Source organism: Cavia porcellus, unplaced genomic scaffold, assembly GCF_034190915.1.
Source record: "Cavia porcellus strain 051 isolate PalLab524CR breed Dunkin Hartley unplaced genomic scaffold, mCavPor4.1 scaffold_7, whole genome shotgun sequence".
Taxonomy (NCBI): Eukaryota; Metazoa; Chordata; class Mammalia; order Rodentia; family Caviidae; genus Cavia; species Cavia porcellus.
Window position 1 is genome coordinate 84,766,740 of NW_026947490.1, and position 26,008 is coordinate 84,792,747.

The window sequence follows — 26,008 nt, forward strand, 5'->3', positions numbered from 1 at the left end:
GAAAGACCTGTACAGGAAAAGTGATAATACCCTGAAAAATGAAATTGAAGATGATTTAAGAAAATGGAAAAACATCCCTTGCTCATGGGTAAGAAGACTAAATATGAAAATGATCGTTCTCCCAAAACTTTTATACAGATTCAATGCAATCCCGATAAAAGTACCATCAACATACCTCATAGAACTCGACAAATCACTCCTAAAATTCATCTGGCATGAGAAGAGACCTAGAATAGCAAGGACAGTTCTAAGCAGCAAAGGGAAAGCAGGAGGTATCACAATTCCTGACTTAAAATTATGCTACAAAACAACAGTAGTAAAATCAACATGCTACTGGAAACAAAACAGAGCCAAAGATCAGTGGAATCGATTAGAAGATACAACCATAGCTACAAATACACTCAACCACCTTATCTTCGATAAAGGGGTCAAACATATTCACTGGGAGAACAACAGTCTCTTTAATAAATGGTGTTGGAAAAACTGGCTCTCCATATGTCAAAAACTAAAACTAGACCCATGCCTATCACCATGTACTAAAATAAAATCTAAATGCATCAAGATCTAAATATTAAAACAGAAACACTGAATATTTTGGAAGACAAATTGGGTAAAAATCTTGAAGATATAGGAGTTGGTAGAGAATTCATGAACAGGACTTAAACCACACGGGAAATAATTCCAAGAATCAGTAACTGGGATCACTTCTTATAAAAAGTTTCTGCATGTCAAAAGAAGTCTCTAGTGTGGTGAGAAGAACCCCTCAAACTGGGAAAAAATCTTAGTGAACTGCCCCTCAAGCACTTCCTTTTAAAACGTATAAAGAATTAAAAAAAAAAAATCAGACAACCAAAATTCAAAGACCCAATCCAAAAATGGGCATCTGAGATGAATAAACAATTCTCAGATGAAGAAATACAAATGACAATTAAATATATGAAAAAATGTTCATCATCATTAGTCATTAGAGAAATGCAAATCAAAACCACACTGAGATTTCATCACACTCCTGAAAGAATGACCAAGATCAAGAAAACCCACAACAACAAATGCTGGGCAGGCTGTGGAGAAAAAAGAACTCTCCTGCATTGTTGGTTTGTTGTGTAGACTGGATAGGTCAGTCTGGAGATTTCTCAGAAAACTTGGACTGGAAGCCCCATATGACCCAGCTATACCACTTATAGGCATATTCCCAGAAGAACTGAAAGCATCATACCACAGTGATATATGTGCACCCATGTTTATAGCAGCACAATTTGTAATAGCCAGATCTTGGAAACAACCTAAGTGTCCATCAACTGAAGAATGGATAAAAAAGTTGTGGGATTTTTATACAATGGAGTACTACTCAGCTATAAAGAATGATGGCATTGAGACATTTATAAATAAATGAACGCAGCTTGAGACCATACTCAGAAGTGAAATAAATCAAACTCACATGTATAAATACCGAATAGTTTCCCTAGTGTAAGAAATTATAAGAATACATAGAAGTATGTGGTAATCATGATTCCCAATCAAATTGGTTTGAAGCCATATAATGTTTTCACTCATTATCCGCAATGGTTTTAACCAGGGTTGTTCAATTTTAGTATCTATGATAGCATGAATAGCTGTTTTGAAGAAAGCAACATATCATAAAAGCTAGTGCAGATTTAATATCATCTTGTTTTGAAGTCCCATAAAGCTGTAGTATCTCTGTTTCCACTGGTTTAACATGTTGTATCTTACTATATTTCACTACATGCTATAGTATAAACAAAATTCTTTTTATGCAAAGAGATAATATAGAAACCATTGTTAGGTTTCTATTAGCAGGTTCTAAATACCCTGTAATTCTTGCATTCTCTTGAAAGGCTTCACACTATCTGAATATGCTTGATACTATAGTATGCAGAATTACACTCAAATAATTTATGGAAAGAGGCACTATGGCGTCTACTATTATGTTAGATTATCTGGTTGTGAAACACAATGATGCTTGAATTGTTCAGTTCTGCCCTGCATTGTTCTATTACAATGTCCTCTCTTATCTCAATCTCCCCCTTTTATAATTAATCTATTTTCTCTCATTTTTTAATTAAGGAAAACTAAATTAAAAATAATGTGACATATTATAGTAACTTTTTTGTTTTCCTATTAACCTGACTTGAACCCCATTATTGCTCTCCCCATCTTGTTCTGTCTGATTATTATATATTCTATTTTGTTTGATAGTATCAATTTTGAGGGTATAGGCAATCACTTTGAAGGCAATAAGATATGCTATGATGCCCAATATGGATTGTCTATTATCCTTTTTTTAAATCCTGTAAGGTCCTCAGTGTAGGTTTTCTTCTGTACTCTTTTGATGAATTCTATTATACCTGATGACATAGACAACTCAGTTTAAAAATAGCAAGAGGCACAATGGTAACCACTTTTGATCACCTGGTATTCTATTTTTGCATCATGTGCTATGCCTACCCTTCTGTTCCAACTGATTCTGTTTTGTTTAGTCACATTTGGTGTTATTCTCTTCAAAAAAGTAATAAGAACTGTGAGGGTAATAAAACCCTAAAAGTCTAATTGTTATTGTAAAAAAGAGAGGAAAGTAAAGTGGACTAAGGGTTATAACTGCAGGTATGTTTGAGTGTAGGATGGAAAACCATATAACTGAGCTTTTGTTGGATCATTGAATAGAACTGTCTCCAATTTCACTGTTTCAAGTGGACATTTGTCCACTTCATATGCTTTAATTTAGTAACAACTGTTTCTGGGAAGATAATATGTAATCTATTACCTGGTGATTTCATACTGTATATATTTTTTTCTTGAAATACTGTATTATTTGTACCCTTTTACTAAATTTTTATGTCCTTTTTTTTCTTCTCTACTTAAATAAAAAAAATATTCTTAACAATTGTGTCTCTGTGGGGCTCACTGCAGGATCCTTTGCTGGTTGAAATACGTGGAGCAATTCACCCAGTGCTTTAGCGTGTGTCCTCAAGTAAGCAGGACACTTCCTAAGAAGATCCATTTTGCCAGAAAACAATTAATTGTAACACTTACAAGGGGGAAAGTGTTCAGGAAGGGAAAATGTGTAAGTGCAGTGCTAGTGATATAAAATTTGCAAGAGTATAAGGACACATTCCTGATGTGCATAAAACTGATACATGATAATCATGGTGACAAAGAGAAGTAATTTGAAATAATTATAATTAATTATTCACAAAATCTAAAAGATTAGAGAAAATGATACCTGAATAACTATTGTGCATAGAAGGAAAATTATCTCCATGCGTCAAAGAGTATATATTTTGGACAAAACATTTGAGAGCATTCCTAAGATATGTCTCTAAATTCTTTTTCCTGTGACACAGTGGGCCAACTCATTAATATCTTTTCTTCATCCAAAACTCATTTGGTAACCAGTGGCTGTAATTATGGGGAAATGATGGTTGATAATAATTTTACCTTCCCTCAATTTGTTTTTGTACACACTAAGAGGTGCAGTAAAAGTATGGGTCATCACCTTCTCAGTTTTATGGGCAAAATGTCCTCCAACTCATGGAGATGGATAGGTATCTGAGTCCATTTTCTATCGCTGGAACCGAATGGATGGGGCAGATTGAATAAGTTCTGAACGATGAGGGTTCACTGTCAACCTTTTTTATAGTGACCCAAATGCTTGGCACAAGCCTCTGCTGTTATTTAAAGAGAGCACTTCACACTGGGTCTACCCAAATCAGTGACATCCTGTGTGAGACAGTAATTGGCCAAGTAATTAGCCCCTCACCGACAAGCCACTAATCCACTGTGCCATGAGAGGGTGAATCAAGCCATGATCAGGTTTTCAAGACCCCAGCACCTGCCTGTATTTACATTTTCAAATACTACTATTTCTCATATCCCATTTTTTAAATTTGTTAATTGCTTTTTCCATTCTTTGCTCTCATGCACCTCTGTCTTGACTAGTGTAGGTATTAAACTTTATTAATCTTTACATAACTAGTGTACACTACAGTATTGCCATTGAATGGTGTTCTATTTTTTAGAGGCAAACCTGTTCCATTTAGTAGATATTTACATTAGATTAATAGCAGGTGAATATTTTGTTTGTCTTAGTGTTCATACCATAAAAATAGATCTTTTTTCTGTCAATAAGTGTAGTACTTTAATGGTCCTTAGGTTTGATATTCATTTTGCATTTAATGACACAGTGGATACTGATTTAATTATTTTTCCAAAGTAATATAATATTGCTATTAATTGACTTTCTTTGACATGCAAACATCTATGTTAACTTGGTGTTATTACAAATATTATGGACTATTCCAGGAGAAATATGTATGGGCCCATCATGCTACCACATCACATATCAATTAAACAGAGGTGACTGAATCTTGGGACAGAGGCAAAGGTTGCTGGTTAACCACTCCCAGGGAACATCACTGAAAAACAGAAATTAACCAGAGATATCTCTAAAATAAGAACTGCACTGCAATAAACTAACTACTCTCAACACAAAACAAAACAAACAAAAACACAAGAAGGCAATCCAACAGAAATCTTCCCAGGAATCCCAACTCTCCCAAAACTCATCCATGTAGCACTGATGGTGAAGAAACCAAAAACCTCAGGGGGGATCATTCAATGTGGTTTGAGAGGGATAACAAAACCTTTCAATCTAAAAACTGGTACAGGCACAGAATAAGAAATAAAACATTGGACCTGTTAAATTTAGTCATCAATAATTCTAAAAAAGGCAATACAAATACAGAAAAGCTAATCAAATTATGTGAAGCACACATGATAATGATGTAACATGAATGAGGGAGATGTTGGAGAGGAAACCAATGTGAATTCTGAAAGACTCATATCTGATGGAGTTAGACCATTACAGTCCCAGATGGATGGAAAAAGCACATTGTGCATCTCCTCAAGTAAAGCACCTGCATGGAGTGTTCTCTGGAGCACAGCATGATGGTTTCATGGTGTAAGGGCATTATTATAAAATAGTAAAGGCACAGTTAGCACAACAAACTGAAAGATATGACAGCAAGTGAAAAATCAAGTAGTGGCCTCAGCCTAACCTCCTGGTGCTTTTCATATAAGCAGCCTGCTACATTCAATTAGCTTTGACTGCTCAGGTCCTTTCTTCTGAGCATACACTGATCAGGCAGACTATTCCTAGCTTGTAATTCTCTTACTTAAAAAACATATATCCTGTTTCCAACTTGTTTCAACGTCTTTGATTTAAACAAAGTGATACAATCAAGAATACTTTTAACTTTGCTTTCTCCACTCAAGTCCCCTCTCCTTGTCCCCATCATGTTCCTACATGATGTTAAATGATGGCTTTTAAGTAACTCTATTTAGACTTAAGTAGCCTGACAATATGTAACTTAATTAGATTCAGGGAACCAATAACCTGCCATCTGCCTTGCATTTCTGCTCAAAAACTATTTAAACTGAACTCAAACTAGGGTTTCTCATTGGTGATTTAGATGCTATCACCCCCCAGCCCAATGGTGCTGAGATCACTAAAGTAGCCTGCTTGATTTCTCAGTGCAAAGAGCCTTCTACTTGGTTTGACATTGGATTTTCTTCAAAAATGGAAGACAACAGGAAAGGCTTCAACATTTCCTTTCCATGCCAAACAACTGCATCAACCACACACGAAAGCCACAGAATGCTGTACAGCTTAGGCATGGATAAATCTCTCATGGTCAATGCAAGGCTGGGCAGCTCTCATACACAATAATGCCTGATCTTGGATGCATTGAAAGTCATGCTGGCTCAGTATCCTATATATTGTCCTTCAACACATATGTGCAAATTAGGCTAGGGGATAGCAGACTAAATTCCTGTCAGCAGCTTGGCTATTGGGTAGGTCCACATCCTGCAGGCAACATGCAAATAATATGGACCTTAGGTTAGTCCTGAGGTCTCTAGATATTTAAGGGTTCTGGCTGTGGGAATGGAAGATTCTTCATGACTCCCCTTGTTCTCATGTGTGCTGTGAGATCTGACACTTGGGCAGTCAGGATCAAGCCTATTGAATGAGAAGAGCTTCTGTCCTACACCTGCCTGTCATAAGGAGCTCTGTCTCTGGTTACTACTTGAGTTGGAGCCACCAGCCTCCTGGGAAAGATTTACAATGGATGAGGTACTTGTTAGCACAATCTACAACCTGGATTTTCAAGTCTGCATCTCCCTCACTGGTGACACAAATAAGAACCACTTTACCATGCAACTGAACTCCATGACCTCCAAGGACATGATCACATTTTACTGAGCAAGACACTCAGAAGATTTCAGTGTAAACTCAGACGTAAAGTTGGGGTGATTTTAACTGGCAGGAGTTTCTCCTGATCACCAAAATTAAAAAAAATTTTCATGTACATATGCAGTGTTTTTAAGTATGTCTTTATGAAGTGTGACATGACACTTGCTACTCAAGCATTTCCAGCTCTGTGTCTCTACATCCTTCCAAGTCTGCCACGTAGGTATTGACAGGAATCACTGCTCAGATTTTGCTATTCTTGTTTCATATGGTGGTCTCTTTTTTAAAAATTTTATTTAAGGAGAAAAAAGAAAAAAAAAACAGAAAAAGGGTACAAGTTATACAGAATTTCAGAAAAAACAAACAGTAGGAAATCAGTAGTTAATTACATATTGTCACCTTAGAAATAGTTGTTGAAGTTACAAAATTAAAGCATATAGAGGGGACTTTAAAACAGTGAGACTGCAAAGTTTTGTTCAATCATCCAACAAAACTCAGTAATATGCTTATCTATCCTATACACTTATATATATATATATATATATATATATATATATATACAGTTATATCTTTTAAAGGACTTTCTTTTCCTCTCTTTTGTACAATGACAATTATTTTGGGTTTTATTACTCCCACAGTTCTTATTACTTTTTTTTTGAAGAAAGTAAAACCAAATGTGACATACCAGGACAGAGTCAGTCAAATCAAAAGAATTGACATAATACATAATGTAAAAACAAGATACAAGGTGATCAACAATGGTTACCATAATGCCTCTGGTTATCTTAAAAAGAATTGCCTATATTATCAGTTACAATAAAATTGAACAAAACAGTAAAGAATAAGACCAATAAAACCAAAACTTTGGAGACATTAGAGGACTTCAAAAGAAGATAATAATCAACCAGAATGGGCGTCACATGAATCTTATTGTCTTAATAGTTGTTGCTGTGGTCTCTTTAATTTTGATAACAAACAAATTTCTCCTCACCAACCTAGAAGCTTCACTCTAGATTCATCCATACAATTGCTTTCTTCAATATGGCAATTAATCATCATCTAAAATGAATGTACTATGTTTTCTGGATGACAATGACTTTTGTCACTCAAGAATAAATGCTTCATTTTAGTAAATTAATTGCATCAAGTTCCTATTTCTAAGTTTGCAGAACTCACAGACCTCTATTCTCCTTGGCCCCCTCAGAATTCCTAATCCCCAGCTTCAGTCCCAGCAGCAAAGACCTGAGGGAGGAAAGAAATAAGGAAATAAGTCTAGCTAGACTCAGGGTACAAGCCAGGGGCTTTAGAGTTCTCTTCCTATGACAGTGCATTGAGCAGGACTTTGGCATGTTTTTTTTTTCCTTTTAAACATTAGAAACTAGGGATTCATTAATACAGCACAATACAATGTAGCCATTGTTTCTCTCTCTCTCTCTCTCTCTCTCTCTCTCTCTCTCTCTCTCTCTGTCTCTCTCTTTCTCACTCTCTCTGTGTCTCTCCCACTGTCTCTGTTTCTCTTTGTGTCTTTCATATGTAATATTAAATACTTTAGTATCATAATATTCAATATTTTTAAACATATTCTTATAGTTCTGTCTTCATGCATTTCCTTTACTTTATGTCAGGTTGCCTCAATTAATTCTGTATTTATAAGTCATATATATTTAACTTTTCCTAAAATATTCAAACATACCTGTATTTCCAGTAACACCATCACCTGAGATTTAGCCAGATCCCCTCTGATGGATCTTCTTAATTCCAGCTAAAAACAGATCTCTGAAATGTCTAAAACTTTTCATGTATTTCCTTCTTTTTATTTCTCTGTTATTGAATTTTCAGTCATGGATGTGCAAATGACATTTTCTTTTTTTTAAATTTTATTTAAGAGGAAAAAGTGAAAAACACAAAACAAAACAAAACGGTGTAAGGGTACATGTAATACAGAACTACAAAAAAACAAAAACAAAAACAAAACATAACAGTAGGAAATCACCTGTTAATAGATTACATATTATCATCTTGAAAGTAGTTGCTCAAATCACAGCATCAAAGAATACAAAGTGGACATTCAAACAGGGAGACTGCAAACAGCTGTGTTCAATGATCCAAAAACATTGATATAGTCAGCTATTTAACACCCCTAAACACACTTGCTGTTATATCCGTTAGAGCTCTTTTTTTCCCTCTCTTTTTTACAACAAAATTTACACATTTTGGATTTTATTCCTCCTTAGTGCTTATTACCTTTTTGCGGGGGAGAGAATACAGTCAAATATGGCAAAACAAAGCTGTCAATCAAAACCAAGGATAGACATAGCACATGGTGTAGAACAGAGTACAAGGTTATCAAAAATGGTTATCAACTTTGTCTCTTGTTTCCTTAAAAAGAATTGTCTAGCTCATTAGATATTATAATGTTGGACAAAACAGTCGAGAACAAGACCAATAAAACTTAGGCATTGTAAACATTACAGGACTTCCAAAGGAGACAATAGTCAAACCAGAATAGGCATCTTAGTGAATCTTATTGCCTTCAAAGTAGTTGCCTATACCCTGAAACTTGATACTATCATACAGAATGGAACAGAGTCTAATCAGTCAAAACAAGATTGTGGGTGTATTACAGGACTTCAAAACAAGTTAATAGGAAATCAAAAAGAGTTACTATTATATATCCTAATTTTTTAAATTTTTCCCCTTAATTAAGACAAACGTAAGAAATAACTAAATAATTTTTTTAAAGAATAAGGGAGAGATTGAGATAAAACAGGACATAACAGTATAACAATAGCAGTCAAAGCTTGACTGTTTCAGCAACCTAGTACTTCACCACCATATAACCTGACTTAATAGTAGTTACCATAGTGTCTGTCTTTTTCCTTGAAATATTTGGATAAAACTTCATATACTATAGCATCAAATATTTCCATATCAAGAAGCCCAGAATAAAGCCTTTCTAATTAATGAGGGAAAACTTTATAAGGCTTCAAGGCCACATAATGGGGAATCATGATTACCACATATTTTTATATATTTGAATCATTACTTACATTAGGGAAACTATTCAGTATTCACACATGCGAGATTGATTTATTTCACTTATGAGTATGGTCTCAAGCTGTGCCCATTTATTGATAAATATCTCAATGTGATCCTTCTTTATAGCTGAATAATACTCCATTGTATAGAAATACCACAACTTTTTTATCCATTCCTCAGTTGATGGACCCTTGGGTTGTTTCCAAGATCTGGTGATTACAAATTGTGCTGCTATAAACATAGGTGCACATATATCACTGTGGTATGATGCTTTCAGTTCTTCTGGGAATATGCCTAGAAGAGGAATAGCTGGAATAAATGGGATTTCCAATCTCAACTTTTTGAGAAATCTCCAGACAGATCTCCACAAAGTCTGTAACAGCCTACACTCCCACCAACAGTGTAGGAGAGTTCCTTTTTCCCAACAGCCTATCCAGCATTTGTTGTTGGTTTTCTTGATCCTGGCCATTCTTTCAGGAGTGAGATGGTATCTCAGTGTGGTTTTAATTTGCATTTCTCTAATGACCAATGATGATGAGCATTTTTTCATGTGTTTATTTGCCATTTGCATTTCTTCATCTGAGAATTGTGTATTCATCTCAGATGCCCAGTTTTGGATTGGATCTTTGAATTTTGGGGGTCTGAGTTTTTTTAATTCTTTATATGTTTTAGACAAGAGTCTTGTCTGAGAGAGTTCACTAAAATCTTTTCCCAGTTTGTGGGTTTTCTTTTCACTATGCTGGAGATTTCTTTTGATATGAAGAAACTTTTTAATAAGAGGTGGTCCCAGTTATTGATTCAGGGAAGTATTTCCTGCGCGGTTTGAGTCCTGTTCATGAATTCTTTACCTACTCCTATGTCTCCAAGGTTTCTACCCAATTTGTCTTCCAATAAATTTAGTGTTTCTGTTTTAATATTCAGATCTTTGACCCATTTAGATTTTTTTTTTTGGTCTTTTTCCTTTTTACCGGTACCAGGGATCGAACCCACGACTGCCTGCTTGCAAGGCAGGCGCTTATGCCGCTGAGCTAAATCCCCAGCCCCCGACCCATTTAGATTTTAATTTAGTACATGGTGATGATAGCCATGGGTCTAGCTTTAGTTTTCGGCAAATGGAGAGCCAGTTTTTCCATCACCATTTATTAAAGAGACTGTCGTTCTTCCAGTGAACCTGCTTGGCTCCTTTATCAAAGATAAGTTGGTTGAGTGTGTTTGTAGTTGTGGTTGTGTTTTCTAATCTATTCCATTGATCTTCGGTTCTGTTTTGATTCCAATACCATGTTGATTTTACTACTGTTGCTTTGTAGTATAACTTCAAGTCAGGGATTGTGATGCCTCTTGCTTTGTCTTTGCTGCTTAGAATTGCCTTTGCGATTCTAGGTCTCTTCTGTTTCCAGATGAAATTTAGGAGTGATTTCTCCAGATCTATAAGGTATGTTGATAGTATTTCTATTGGGATTGCATTGAATCTGTGTAACAGTTTTGGGAGAATGGCCATTTTCACAATGTTTGTTCTTCCTATCCATGAGCAAGGGATGTCTTTCCATTTTCTGAGATCATCTTCAATTTCCTTTTTCAGTGTACTATAATTTTCACTGTATAAGTCTTTCACTTCTTTCATAAGAGTAATTCCTAAATATTTCATTTTTTTTGCTTGCTAATGTGAATAGTCCAGTTTCTTTATTTCCATCTCTGTGATTTTGTTGCTCGTGTATAGGAATGCTATTGATTTCTGAGTACTGATTTTGTATCCAACCACATTACTGAATTTATTTATTGTATCTAAGAGTATTTCAATGGAGTTTAGGGGGTCTTCTATGTAGAGTATCATGTCATCTGCAAACAAGGATAATTTAACTTCTTCTTTTCCTATCTTTACCACCTTTATTTATCTTTCTTGCCTAATTGCTCTGGCTAGTACTTCCAGTACTATATTAAATAGGAGTGGTGATAAAGGACATCCTTGTCTTGTGCCCGATTTTAAAGTAAAGGCTTTCAATTTTTGGCCATTTAGTATGATGCTGGTGGTTGGTTTGTCATAAATGGCCTTTGTTATATTGAGGTAAAGACCATTTATTCCAATTTTTTGTAAAGTTCTTATCATGAATAAATTTTGGACTTTATCAAAGGCTCTTTCTGCATCTAAAGAAATGATCATGCCATTCTTATTTTGGCTTTATTGATATGGTGGATTACATTTATTGATTTGCGTATGTTGAACCATCCTTGCATTCCTGGGATGAATCCCACTTGGTCATGGTGTATAATCTTCTTGATGATTTGCTGGATCCTATTTGCCAATATTTTATTGAGGATTTTTGCATCTGTGTTCATTAGGGAGATCGGCCTATAGTTCTCTTTTATAGTTGGGTCTTTCTCGGGTTTTGGTACTAGAGTAATATTTGTTTTGATGAATGACTTAGGAAGGATTGCTTCACTTTCAATTTCATTGAATAGTTTGAGGAGTGTCGGCATTAGGTCTTCTTTGGATTTCTTGTAGAATTCTGCAGTGAATCCATCTGGGCCTGGGCTCTTCTTGGTGGGTAAGGAATTAATTACATTTTCAATTTCATTAGCAGAGATTGGGTTATTCAACTTCATTTCTTATTGCATGAATTTGAGCTTTTTCTTCCCTTTTTAAAATAAGGTTGGCTAGGGGCTTATCGATTTTATTTATTCTTTCATAGAACCAACTCTTTGATTCGTTGATTCTTTGGATTGTTTTCTTAGTCTCTATTGCATTGATTTCTGCTCTGATTTTTATAATTTCCTCTCTTCTTTTGGCTTTGGGCTTGACTTGCTCTTCTTTTTCTAGCTGTTTGAGGTGTAGCATCAAGTTATTTATTTGTATTTGTTCTGTTTTCCTGATGTGGCAACTCAGTGCAATAAATTTTCCTCTCAGGATGGCTTTCACTGCATCCCACAAATTCCTGTAAGTTGTATCTGCATTTTCATTTTCTTTTAGGTATTGTTTAATTTCTTCTTTAATTTCTTCTGTGCTCCACTGATTACTTAAGAGTGTGTTATTCAGTTTCCATGTGTTTGTGGGTTTTTTGCAGTATCTTTTATCATTAATTTCTAATTTCAGAGCACTATGATCCGATAACATGCAAGGGATGATTTCAACTCTTTTGCATTTGTTTAAATATGTTCTGTGAGCTAATATATGGTATATTTTAGAAAATGATCCATGTACTGCTGAGAAGAATGTGTATTCTGATGTTGTTGGGTGGAACATTCTGTATATGTCTATCAAACCCATTTGTCCACAGGTGTGATTCAGTTCTGTTATTTCTTTCCTCATTTTCTGTCTGGTTGATCTGTCCCTTGGTGTCAATGGCGTATTAAGGTCTCCTGTTACAATTGTGTTACTGATAATTTGAGTTTTCATTTCTGTTAATAATTGGTTTATATAACTGGGTGCTCTGGAGTTTGGTGCCTATATATTTAAGATAGTTATCTCTTCCTTTTTGAGTTTTCCCCTTACGAGTATGTAGTGACCTTCTTTATCCTTTATGGTCATTGTTGGTTTAAAGTTCACGTTGTCTGCAAACAGAATGGCTACTCCTGCCTTTTTTTGGATTCCTGCTGCATGAAGAATTGTTTTCCATCCTTTGACTTTCAGTCGGTGAGTATCCTTCTGGGTTAGATGGGTTTCCTGTAAACAGCATATGGTTGGATTTTGTTTCTTGATCCATTCTGCTAGTCTGTTTCTTTTGATTGGTGCATTGAGACCATTTACATTAATGGTTATTACTGTCAAATGCTGGTTAATTGTAGGAATCTTATCTCTCTGCTGTTGCATCTTTATCTTTCTGTTCTGTTTAATTATTTGCTTTGCTTAGTGGTTTTTTCCTTTGTGTATCTAAACTGTCTTTCAGTATTTTTTGCAGGGTTAGTTTGGTGTTCATGAAGTTCTTCAGCTGTTCTTTGTCATGGAAGTATCGTATTTCACCATCTATTTTGAATGATAGTTTTGCAAGATACGTCAGTCTAGGTTGGAAATCATTTTGCTTTAGGATCTGGAATACTTCACTCCATGCTCTTCTTGACTTTATTGTTTGTGCTGAGAAGTCTGCTGTGATTCTGATAGGTTTTCCTTTCTAAGTGATCTGTCTTTTCTCTCTGACAGCTTTTAATAATCTATTCTTGTGTTGGATTTCTGGGATGGTGATTATTATATGTCTGGGTGTAGTTTTATTTTGGTTATGACTATTTGGAGTTCTATATGCTTCACTGATCCTGATGTCGGTTTCTGATCTCATGCTTGGGAAATTTTCAGCTATTACTTCTCTAAATATCTTCCTGACAACCTTCATGTTGTCTCCCTCTCTTTCATTAATACCTCTCATTCTTATGTTATTCTTCTTTGCATCATCATTCAGTTGTTGAATTGTTATTTCCTGATTCCTTGCTATTTTCAAAAGATCTTTCCTTTCTTGTTCACTAGCTGGAATCCTGTCTTCAATGTCTGTAATTCTATCTTCACTTTCATTGAAGCAATTTTTACATCTTTCAGTGGAGATTTTTATTTCCTGTATATCTCTGTGCATCTTCATTATGTATTCTATTTGTTTCTTGTATTGCTCATCTAGGGATTCTATCTTTTTGTTTAGTGCCTGCAATTTTTAAACTGTGTTTTCTTTAGATATGTTCAGAATCTCTTTCATTTCTCTTATCATTTCTTCTTTGACCTGGGAGATTATTTCAAGTTTGAATTCCTTTAAAGCTTCGTGGAGTTGCTTGTTGATTTCAGTAGCTATTATGTCCAATATTTGAGGTGAATGGCATATACTTTCTTCTATATACATCCATCCTAGGGTTTCTTGAGATGGGCTGGAGGTTTGAGTTTGCAATTTGGTCTTTCGTTTTGTCATTTTCCTATATTTCTGTGTTTCAAGTGTTATTTGAAAGCTTCCTCAGGGTCTGTTGGAAATCCACTTCTATGTTCGCAGCTTCTCGGACTCTGTCACCCAGTTCCCCCAAGCCACTGGGCCTCTAGAACCAATGGACCTCTTCTGCCTGTTTAGAACTCAGTAGTTCCAGATAAGGTGGGCTTCATGGACACTGTGTGCCCACCTGCTTGCTGGAAGCTCCACAGTTCTACAAGCACAGCCAGAATGGGGAGGCGGATGTAGGTGCCTCAAACCCACTTATGCACTTCACTGCACCTGGAAGCCTGGAGGGTTCTGAACAATCTGGGCTTGGGGCAGAGTGAACTTAGCACCTACCACAGGCTGTGGGTCCTCTGGAACTGGTGATGCTCACCTGCTTGCTTTGGTATTCACAGTCCTCCAGACACATGGGAGGTGGATTCAGGTGCCCCATGTCTGCCCATCCCTTCCTCTGCACTCAGAAGGTGCAGGAGTCCCAAATATGCTGGGCTCCAGGGATAGTATGCACCTGCCTGTTTGCTGGAAATTCCACAGTTCTCCAAGTGCAGCCGGAATGGGGAGGTGGATGTAGATGCCTCAAACCCACTTATGTGCTTTCCTGGGTGAGATTTTTGACCACTTGCTAGGGCAAAAAAGTCACTGTCCTCACACTAAAGCAGTTACAGAAGATGGACCTTGTAGCCTTTTCAGAATTTAATGAGAAGAAACATCTGATAGATGAGATATAATGCAAGAAATAAAATATATAAAAAGAGACAAGTAGCCAGGAGAACATGCCAGACAAATAACAGCAGCCACGGAGGCTCTCTGAGATTACCAGTTTAGAATCCAGGAGCAGTGCCATGTGAGGAGTCCTATGTGAGGCGAGATGTACCCTGCTGACCCAAAAACAAACTAAGCTGAGAGAAACCAACTGGAAATGCAATACTGATGCTACAACAGGAACAGATAAAATCTCAGTGTGGAAGCTGGACCCCGTGGCATTGGAAGCCATGATTTGAATTTCCTGCTGCCAATACTGTGTCCCAAACCACACAGCAGGGAGAGAGACATGCAAAAGCTCTGAAGGCTGGAATCAGTGAACCAAATGGCATTGAGAGCAGGACTAGCAGGGAGCCTTGCATCGACCTATAGTGAGTGAGAGAAATGGGGATCCTGTCATAGACTGGGAGGCTCCAACAGAGGACATTCTGGGAATGAGCAGACTAGCCAGAACAATCCCTGCAGTGACTTTAGTCACATATTCCCCTCTCAAGTGGGATTGGTGGGGAGCACTTGGCCTGGTGATGCTGTGGACTAAGATCCAGTGGCTAGCAAAAATCAGGTCCCTGCACCTGGCAGTACACCCTAGCAGTGAAGCATTCAGTAGGTTGACCTGGAGGGGTGGGCCCAGCAGAGGCTGCCCAGGTCTGTGTCTCCATATTACACTGCAGTGGGCGGGAACACCTAGCTGGCAGATTCAAACAAACTGCAACAGACAAAGAAAGAAACTGCGCCTCCAACATATGCTTGTATGGAAGGAACAAAAGTATGGGAAAGGGAGCAACAAGAAAGGGTCCTCAGTCCTCAATCCTGAGAACACTGATTCAGGAAAGGTAAATGCAAAAGAGAATGAAGAGAGAAAACATGCAATATCAGACACAGCACCTATAGACATAAAGCGGTATCTCCGGAGCCTCATAGATGAGTTCAAAAATGAAGTATTTAATGAAATAATGCAAGAAATAAGTAGAATAGTTAGAGAAATGCTAAGCACGGCCCAAGAAAAAACAGATGGTGGAATGGAAGAACAGAAAAAAAGGGGAGAATTGTTTGATGGAGAAAATAGAGAAAACATAGAATATGTGAAGCAGGTTCAAAGAGATTACCAGGAAACTAAAAACTCTATTGAAAGGTGTCATAACAGCTTGAAAGAAACTAAGGATAGATTATCAGAACTGGAGGACAGATTTGTAAGGTGGGAGCATGAAATGAAAAACTTCTTAAAAATAATAAGAAAACAAACAGCAATAATACAAAGACTAGAAGATGATAAGAGGATCTATAACTTAAGAATTAAGAACATAAAATTAAGAAGTAGGGACTCAAACAAATGAACTACAAAAGCTATTCTCAGAAATAATCCAGGAGAATTTCCCTAATTTAGCAAAATCTAAAGATACTCAGATGTACGAGGCATACAGGACCCCAGCCACCTACAACCCAAACAGAGCTACACCCAAGCATATAATAATCAAAATTCCAGAAATCCAATAAGAACAGAATATTAAAAGCCATCAAAGACAAGAAATAGATCACTTACAAGGGAACATCCATTAGAATTACAGCAGACTTCTGTGAACAAACTATCAAATCACGAAGAGCATGGGGGGAAATAATTCAAGCTTTCAAAGATAATAACCTGCAGCCAAGATTGATATATCCTTCAAAACTGTCCCTAGAAATTGATGGAAAAGCAAGGTACTTTCAGGATAAAGAGGAACAAGAGGAATTTGCAACCACCAGTTCAACTCTACAGAGATTACTGTAGGATATTCTAAAAATGAAAAATACCAAGATTCCAGAAAGAGTGGAAGAGAGGCCACAATGAATGGAGCAGAAAGTGAAATGAAGAGGACAAACTGACAACTAATGACAGAAAAAAGAGCTCAACAGAAATGAGGCAGAGAAATTTGAATGGTAGGAACAGCGATTTTGGAGAAAACAAGACATCCTAATAGATATTGCTGATTTAATATCCTCTTGTTTTTAAGTCCCATCAAGCTTTTTTTCTTCTGTCTCCATTGGTTTTAATGTGTTGTATCTTATTGGATTTTATTATATGTGATAATATAAACAAAAACTTTTATAGACAAGGAGATTATACAGAAACCATTGTTCATTTTCTGTCAGTTGATTCTAAATACTCTGTAATACCGTCATTCTCTTGAATGGTTTTACATTGTCCTGATATGTTTGATGCTACAGTATACGAAGTTATACCCAAAAATTTTAAGGGAAGAGACACTATGGTAATTACTATTATGTCGAGATCATCTTGTGGTGAAACACTATTTTGCTTAAATGTTTTGACTTGCACAGTTTTATTGTTATGCCCTCTTTTTTTATCTCAATATCCTTTTTATTATCTACTTTTTCATTTTTATCCTTTTAATTAAGGGAAAAATAAATAAAAATAGCAGTACATATTATAGTAACCCACTTTGCTTTCCTATTAACTTGATTTGAAACTCTGTATTGATCTCACTATCTTGTTTTGACTGATTTTCCTCTATTCTGTTATGCTTGATAGTACCAAGTCTGAAAGTATAGGTAACAACTCTGAAGACAATAAGATGTATTGTGACACCCATTCTGGTTGACTATTATCTTCTTTTGAAGACCTCTATTGTCTCCAATGTTTTGGTTTTATTGGTGTTATTCTTTACTGTTTTGTTCAATTTTATTATAACTGATGATATAAGCAATTCTTTTTAAGATAACAAGAGGCATTATGGTAACCATTGTTGATCACCTTGCATTTTGTTTTTACATTGTGTATTATGTCCATCTTTTTGATTTGACTGACTCTGTCCTGATATGTCACAATTGGTTTTAGTTTCTTCAAAAAAAAAAGTAATAAGAACGGTTGGTGCAATAAAACCCAAAATGTGTAATTGTCATTGTACAAAAAAAAAGAAAAGAAAGTTCTCTAAAAGATATAACTGCGTATATATTTAAGAGTATAAGATAGATTACCATATTAATGAGTTTTGTTGGGTCATTGAACAAAATTGTTTGCAGTCTCACTGTTTGAAAGCCCCCTCTATATGAGTTAATTTTGTAACTTCAACAACTACTTCTAAGATGACAATATGTAATTAACTAGTGATTTCCTACTGTTTATTTTTTCTGAAATTCTGTATAACTTGTAACCTTTTTCTGGTTTTTTTTTTCTTTTTTCTCCTTAAATGAAATTTTATAAAAGAGACAAGCAAAATTATTCTTTTGTAAATAAAAATTATACTTTCAAAACACGAACCCATTTTAATGTTTTTTTTCTATTCACAGAACACAATAAACAGGGAAAATACCCATTTACCTAGACAATTGTTTAGCGTTCCATTTCTTAGCAGCAAACGGACTTTTCATGTGTAGAGAGATCACTGCTTACATATGGAATAGGTTTTATTCATTGAATCCTTCATTATCATACTATACATGGGCAATTCTACTCACCTACCCAAATGAAGAAGACTGTAAGCAGTCAAATTTCAGATTCCCATTACCTAAAACACATAATGTTCTTCAGATTCTAACTACAGTGCAGCTCACACTCTTGATGGTCCACCATCAACTCTTCAATATTTAAATAAAATTACTCTGATTAACACTTTCTGTAGCTTCTTTTTACATGTTCTCAAAATTCTCCTTCTGTGAAAAGACTCAGTGAACCTCCATCCATCTGGGTGTATTGCATGTGAAGTTCTTCTAAGACCAAGTTCAGCAAAAAGACAATTGGAGATGAAACTGAACACCAGGGAAGAAGAGAGTGTAAATGAGGGGCAATAGCAGAATCAAAATAATCACAGTATATTTTATGTAATATATATATTACATAAATATTACATATTATAATATTACATATTATATTACATATTATAATATTATTATTATTATATTAAATATTACATATTATTATAATATTAAATATTACATATTATAATATTACATATTATATATATCTGTGGAAAGTTAGAAAAAGATCACACATTCATCTCAAAAGATGCACAAAAATTATTTCACAAAGAATACACATTTATGATAATTTTCTTACAAAATTGTAAAGATGGTTTTCAATCTTAATCTGATAATCCAACTGTGACACCAACAGCAAACATCAGTCTAAGTGGCCCAAAACTGAAAACTCACTCAGAATTCTGAAATGAGCATGAGTTGAATGCACTCTGCTCAGATGATGAAGTACAAATTGCAAATTCATATATGGAGAAAACTTCAACATACTTGTCTTTTTAAAGATGCAAATGAAAACAACTCAGATTTCATCTTACTACAGAAAATGGGAAATAATCAAGAAAACAAGCAATAAAAATCGCTAAGAATAATTTGGGAAATAAACTCTTCTTCACTGTTTATAGAAGTGTAAACAGATACACATCTCTGGAAATCAATGGAGACATTCCTAAAATATCTAGTATTACAGGGCTCATGCATCACAACTGTTCTCCAACATAATATCTTCCCAAAATAATTTAATACATTTTACAAGAATGATGTATGTGTACCCATATTTATAAGAAACTATTTGGTAATGCTAAAATCTTGGGAACACCTCAAAATGCCCATCAACAGATGAAAATATAAAGAAGGCATGATGTTTTATACAGTGCTGAAATACCCAGCCATTAATGATATACTTTATGCATTAGTAGGTAAAATGATGCACTTTCACAATCTCCTTCAGTGACATAAATTTTTAAAACTTGTGTAAATACTGCATGATCTCACTGGTGTGAAGATTTGAAAGTGGAAATAGAAAGCAAATGTAAAATAGATATAATGAAATAGTAAGCAGTTGCTCAAAAACAAAGGAGAAGTAGTGAAGGGGAGTATAAAAGAAAATAAGGAGAAAAATGGAAAAAGAGAAAAAATCGCTGAAAATGAGGAAAGGACTGATTGTAGAGAGCAAAACAGAATTTCAAAAAGAAGAATCAGAATATATAATGTACAGGTACCATTTACCTGTGATGAATGCGAAGATTAGGAATATCTCAATTGTAAAAATAAATAATAATAATAATAATGATGATAATAATAATAATAATAACAAAGTGACTCCCATAAAAATCAATGTATATTATATGCAAGTTGCAGTACACCAAAATGTAATCCACTATTCTATGCAATTTACATGAATTTCAAAATAATTTTCAGATTCTATATATGTGGAAAGATTTATTAACTACCTTAATGTATTCATTCAGCTATCTATCTAGTAAAGATTAAAAACTACAGTTGTTTTTGGTTACGAGAAACAGGCTAGTGAAAAAGAAATCTTTCTCCATCAGAATTAGATGAACACACACACACACACACACACACACACACACACACTCACTCACTCACACATATGTCCAGATTCACTACAGCCAGCTATTTCTTGCCAAAATTCCACTGTTTGAATTCAGCATTTTAAATAATATATTTGGATGATTAATGTCAACAGATTGCTCCCTAAGTTTCCATTGATCTTCAGTTCTATGGATTTGATCTCCTCTCATCCTGGGTCAGGTCAAGACACAGGTTTTATTTCCACCCTGAGACAAGATGACCTCAGGAAGACCTTCCTTGGTCCAGGAGTTGATACTGCCATGCTCCATCACCCATTATGCCCTACAAAATTGTGTTTCAATTTTCTACTTATGTTTGCCTATGATGGAGATGCTGGTACAGAACATATTCAATGTATCTCTAAATTTTGGTATTATGTTCACTGAATCATGTTCTACCTCAGTCAGTATTCATGTTTGTTAAACAAGGTTAAAAGGACTCCGTGGCCCAGACTATGTTAGAGATGGAAACAGCCTCCTTATTCTCTCAAAACCCAGTCATGGGTATTATGTATGTCCATGTGCAGATGTTCTGGAAACTTGAAATTTAATTCCTACCTTATAAATGCTTCTTTCTGTACTAAAATCAGGAACTTCACACTTTGCTTCCAAAACATTCAGTAAATGTAGAGTAATCATGACTGTCGGAGTCAAAAGAAGAATGAAGATTGAGGAAAAAAAACCTTTCTATATAGAAACAGCAGATGGGCCCGTAGACTACACATGCACCAATGAAGTCACCATAAAGAGTGTCAAGACATGGAACTGCAGGATAATTTGCTAAATGGGTGCCACTTTCCTTGAAAATGATATTGCAGCTGGAACAGGACAGGGTACTGAGGTCTCAACTGCCAGTCAAGCCTCATGGCACACATCTGAAGGAATCAGGAGGAAGCCAGTACACAGATCAGGTCACACTTCACATATTTATAAGGAGACTCCAACTTCATCAAATAACATCTAGTCTGTCTGTCTCCATCTCAGAGCACCTTATCCCACACTTGCATTTCTAGCCTCTAGGTTGTTTCCTTGTGTATTTGATTCCTGCTCTCTGAGGAAATCATCCAGCAACCAGGGTCCAATTCTAGGGTCTTTTGTCAAAAGGTGACCATGGGTCCAAAACATGGTAGCAAAAATATAAAGGAAGACTCCGTATAATGAATTGCCCTCATCTCCCTGGCCCTCTTTCCAGTTGACAATGCACACAGCCTTCCTGCATCACCCAATAGCTGGGGATAAAAGACCAAATATTTGAGACTGAAAGGACAGAGAAAGTGATCCAAAACCTATACTGATGAGCAAGTTGACAGGAGCCTTTCCTGGATTACATATGGGCTACTGCAGTGCTCCACAACGGCATTAGTACACTCAAAATGAGGTTTCTGTTGTATATACAGAGCAGGTATTGACTAACTGTATTTTTTGCAAGTTTACTCCTACTTGCAGTGAATAGAATGGAAACTATACCCCAGTGAATTCAGATTATGTAGTCTGGAAATGATTCCTAAACTGGGTGGGGGGAGGTGAGACCAGGCCGGATATACTTAGTGTGTGAGATGAGGCCAATCCTTTTACTGCCTTATGAGAAAACAAGGCCTATTTCAACTTTTCAGGAAAGATGTTGGAATCCAGGACATTTATACAGACCTATCTCTTCAGCAATATTTTTCATTTGTAGACATGTTTTCACTATGTTTCCAAGTTACCAAGCCTGGCTTTAAATGGCAAACTTGAAAACCACTTGCCTCAGGTTCCCAGATGACTTAAATCAAATGAAATCACCTACTTTCCTATGTCTGAAACATTTTATTAAAAAATAATAAAACATTAAAATTAGAAAATATAAATATGAACTACATTGTAGTAATTCATCAGCAATATTCTATATCAAGATCAAGTGTGCAGAAATGCCAACTGCCTCAATATATATTACAATATTGGAGAGTAATATATTTCACACATGGAAACTTACACAAATAATATTTTATACATGTTTAGACTTTTAGAGTATATTGAAAAATGTATACAAGTAAATAATTAAATAGTACTAAATACAGAAATTAGCATAATAACCACAATATAATCAGAATCTTGTGAATGTTTTCTCTTTCTCTTCATATCTCATACTGCCTTGCACTTAACCTTCTTGTCAGGTTGTGACATCATGAGATGGCTCTCAAATGAAGCAACATGAGATAAATAATGACTCCATGTGACATCAGATTTATTTACGCTACTGAGAATGAAACATGACTTAGACTTTCTCAACATTTATTTCTGAGTTTTATTTTAATAACATAAGATGCTGCTGAAATGCCACTGTGGAACATGTGCCTAAATGGATAATATGAGGGTTTAGCAGTGCCATGCCCCAAAGACTGTACAGAGAGCAGCAAAACTGGTGTATTATTGTCCTGCATGAAATTTATTGCTAGAAATATAATTCTACAGCCTGGGCATGAAGGTGTATGCCTGTAATCTCAGGACTTGTAAGGCTAACACAAGAGGATTGCTGAAGTTCAACATCAGCCTGGACTACAAATGGAGCCCAAGGTTAGCCTGAACTACAAAGGGAGCTCATGACAAGCCTGGCCTACAAAGTGAGTCCAAATCAGCCTGAACTTAATAGCAAGATTGTTTCAGACAAAACAAAACTAATGGTACGACTCTCATGCATTGAATTCTTGCACTTGTAGTTGGTACCTTATTTATTGCACACTGGTGATTCTTTTTTTCTGGTGTCATGATTTAAACATCACTTCCATCACTCACTAGTGCTAATATGGCAATCATATTCCATGCATTTTCCTTTGAACTCTAGGAACTTATGTGAAATCATGATTCACTTGCATACTCAGGATTGTACTATTTATAAATGACTGCCTTAATCTTAGAAGGATGGTGCTTACATTTGTAGAAAAGTACAAGATGTGTAACAGGCAGTAGGAGCATACTTCTTTCAAAATAGAGATGATCAAGAAAGAGAAAAAACATAAATTGGGCATGTTAAGGCAACAATAATGAACTCATGCCTATTATATCCAGAGGCCTTCCAAAGATGAACACTTACATTGTGAACTAAAAACAGGCACTAATGTGTTTATACATATTTTAAATTTTCTTTTGCTTTTGTGATTATCTTATCATAAACATACATGCATAGTTGCATGTCATGAGCTGTTGTGAAGGACACTGCTGCTGTGTTTGTGAAGATCCTTCTACAAGAAATAATTTATACACATCCAACTGGAAAAGAGTGTGAAAAAATAGGTGTCATCTATGCAGATGTTGGTGGATCAAAAATGAGTGGGAAATTCTTCAGAATCCTTGAATTATCTTTAAAAACTATATTTTTAATAGTAAGCCTACAAATAGTTCAGCTAGTTATATGTGATACTGAAGCAGAAAATGAATGGGATATCTCCATCTTCAACTGTGATCACTTGAAATTCTATGAAAATATATTCACATCTTTTTTTTTGGTATTTCTACAGATCTTGACTACAAGAGTAATTTGCAAAGTATTTTCAAAATAGTCACTTACATATGTCCAATTTGTTTTCATAGTGCTGACTTTCATGTATTTGACCATATGCAGGAATACCGAGTGCTTTCTCAGACAGCATACAGAGGCATAATTTTGGAGGTTAGCATCTCTGTCAATGGAAAATTTTACTCAACACATTTTTTCACAGCTATAACCCAGTGTGTGAGAAATTTAGCATTTATACAATGCAAAAATTTGCAAGAAATCCTTCTCACATTAACTACTTACATGTAATGTTTCCCTGTTTGCCTTATTTCATTATTTGATGGCATTATTGTGCACTGAATGCTTTTCTCCATTGTTGGAATGCATAGGGTTACTTCGTTATATGAACTCTTTCATGTCATTATAATCACTGGTGGTGGACAAATTTGCTGCATTGCTTACATGCATACAGATTCTCCTCATTGTGGTTTCTTTCATGTGTTCATCAAGTACAAAACGAACTGAATGTTTTCCCAAGTTGCTTACCTACATAGGGTTTCTTCCCATTGTGAAACCTTTAATGCATTTACAAGCTATGGGCTTGGCTGGTAGATTTCCCACACAGCTTACATACTGTAGTTTTTTCTCTATGTGGTATCTTCTAGGTCTAGAAAATGTGGATTATCAGCAGAGCTTTTAAATTATGACTTATATAAGTTTTCTCCTGTGTGAGTTAATTTATGGACAAGATTACAATATTGATTGAAAGATTTTCCACATTATGCACCTATATAGGCTTTCTCCCTACTGAGAGTTCTATCATGTTTTTTATAACCTGTAATGAACTTTACTACATAGATGACACCTATTTTTTCACATTCTTTTCCAGTTGGATGTGTATAAATTATTTCATGTAAAATGATCTTCACAAACACAGCAGCAGTGTCCTTCACAACAGCTCATGACCTGCAACTATGCATGTATGCTTATGATAAGATAATCACAAAAGCCAAAGAAAATTTAAAATATGTATAAATGCATCCGTGCAGAGGATGTACTGAATGCTTTCCCACATTTGTTGCATACATAGGGTTTATCACCTCTGTGAATTCTTTCAGGTGTAATAAGGTTAGACTTTTGATTGAAAGATTTCCCACATGGCTTACATACAAAGGGTTTCTCCCCAGAGTGAATTCTGTCATGTACTTTACAAGCATAGGCTGTACTGAATGCTTTCCCACATTTATTGCATACATAGGGTTTATCCCCTGTGTGAATTCTTTCATGTGTAATAAGGTTAGACTTTTGATTGAAAGATTTCCCACATGGCTCACATACAAAGGGTTTTTACCCAGTGTAAATTCTATCATGTGCTTTATAAGCAGATGCGTGACTTAATGCTTTCCCACATTTGTTGCATACACAAGGTTTATCCCCTGGGTGAATTCTTTCATGTCTTATAAGGATAGAATTTTCATTGAATGCTTTCCCACATTTGTTGCATGCAAAGGGTTTCTCCCCAGTGTGAATTCTTTCATGTTTAATAAGGTTATGATTTTGACTGAAAGATTTCCCACATTGCTTGCATACAAAGGGTTTCTCCCCATATGTGAAGTCTATCATGTACTTCACAAGCAGAGGCTGTACTGAATGCTTTCCACATTTGTTGCATGCAAAGGATTTTGCCCCAGTGTAAATGTTTTTATTACTTTGACACCCAGTGAGTTTACTGAATGCTCTCCCACATTGCTTGCATACATATGGTTGCTTTCCAGTTTGAAGTTTATGTTTTTTAAAGAAATTACTGTGAGATAATGCTTTTGCACATTTTTCAGTTATATGATGTTTCTCTATACCATATTTTCTAACAGGTTTTTCAATATTGGATGAAGAAATAGAATTATTCTCATAGTGTTTTTGTACATACGAGTTTCCCAAATTGTGGTTTGTTTGGGGATTTGAACACTGTTAGGTGTTGTGTGGGCTTTGACACTTTTGTTACCTACAAAAATTTTCTGCCCAGAGTGAGCTTTTTCACTAAGATCAGATCTCTCCTCCTCATATTTCCCATATTCACAGGGTCTCTCTACAGTCTTCCTCATTTCATGCTTCCAAAAGGACTGGAAATCACTGTAGGTCTCTACATCTTCATTACATTTATATTGCTGCTCTTCAATTCTAAAATAATTGTCTTCATCACATCTGTGAAGAAATACAAAAAAAG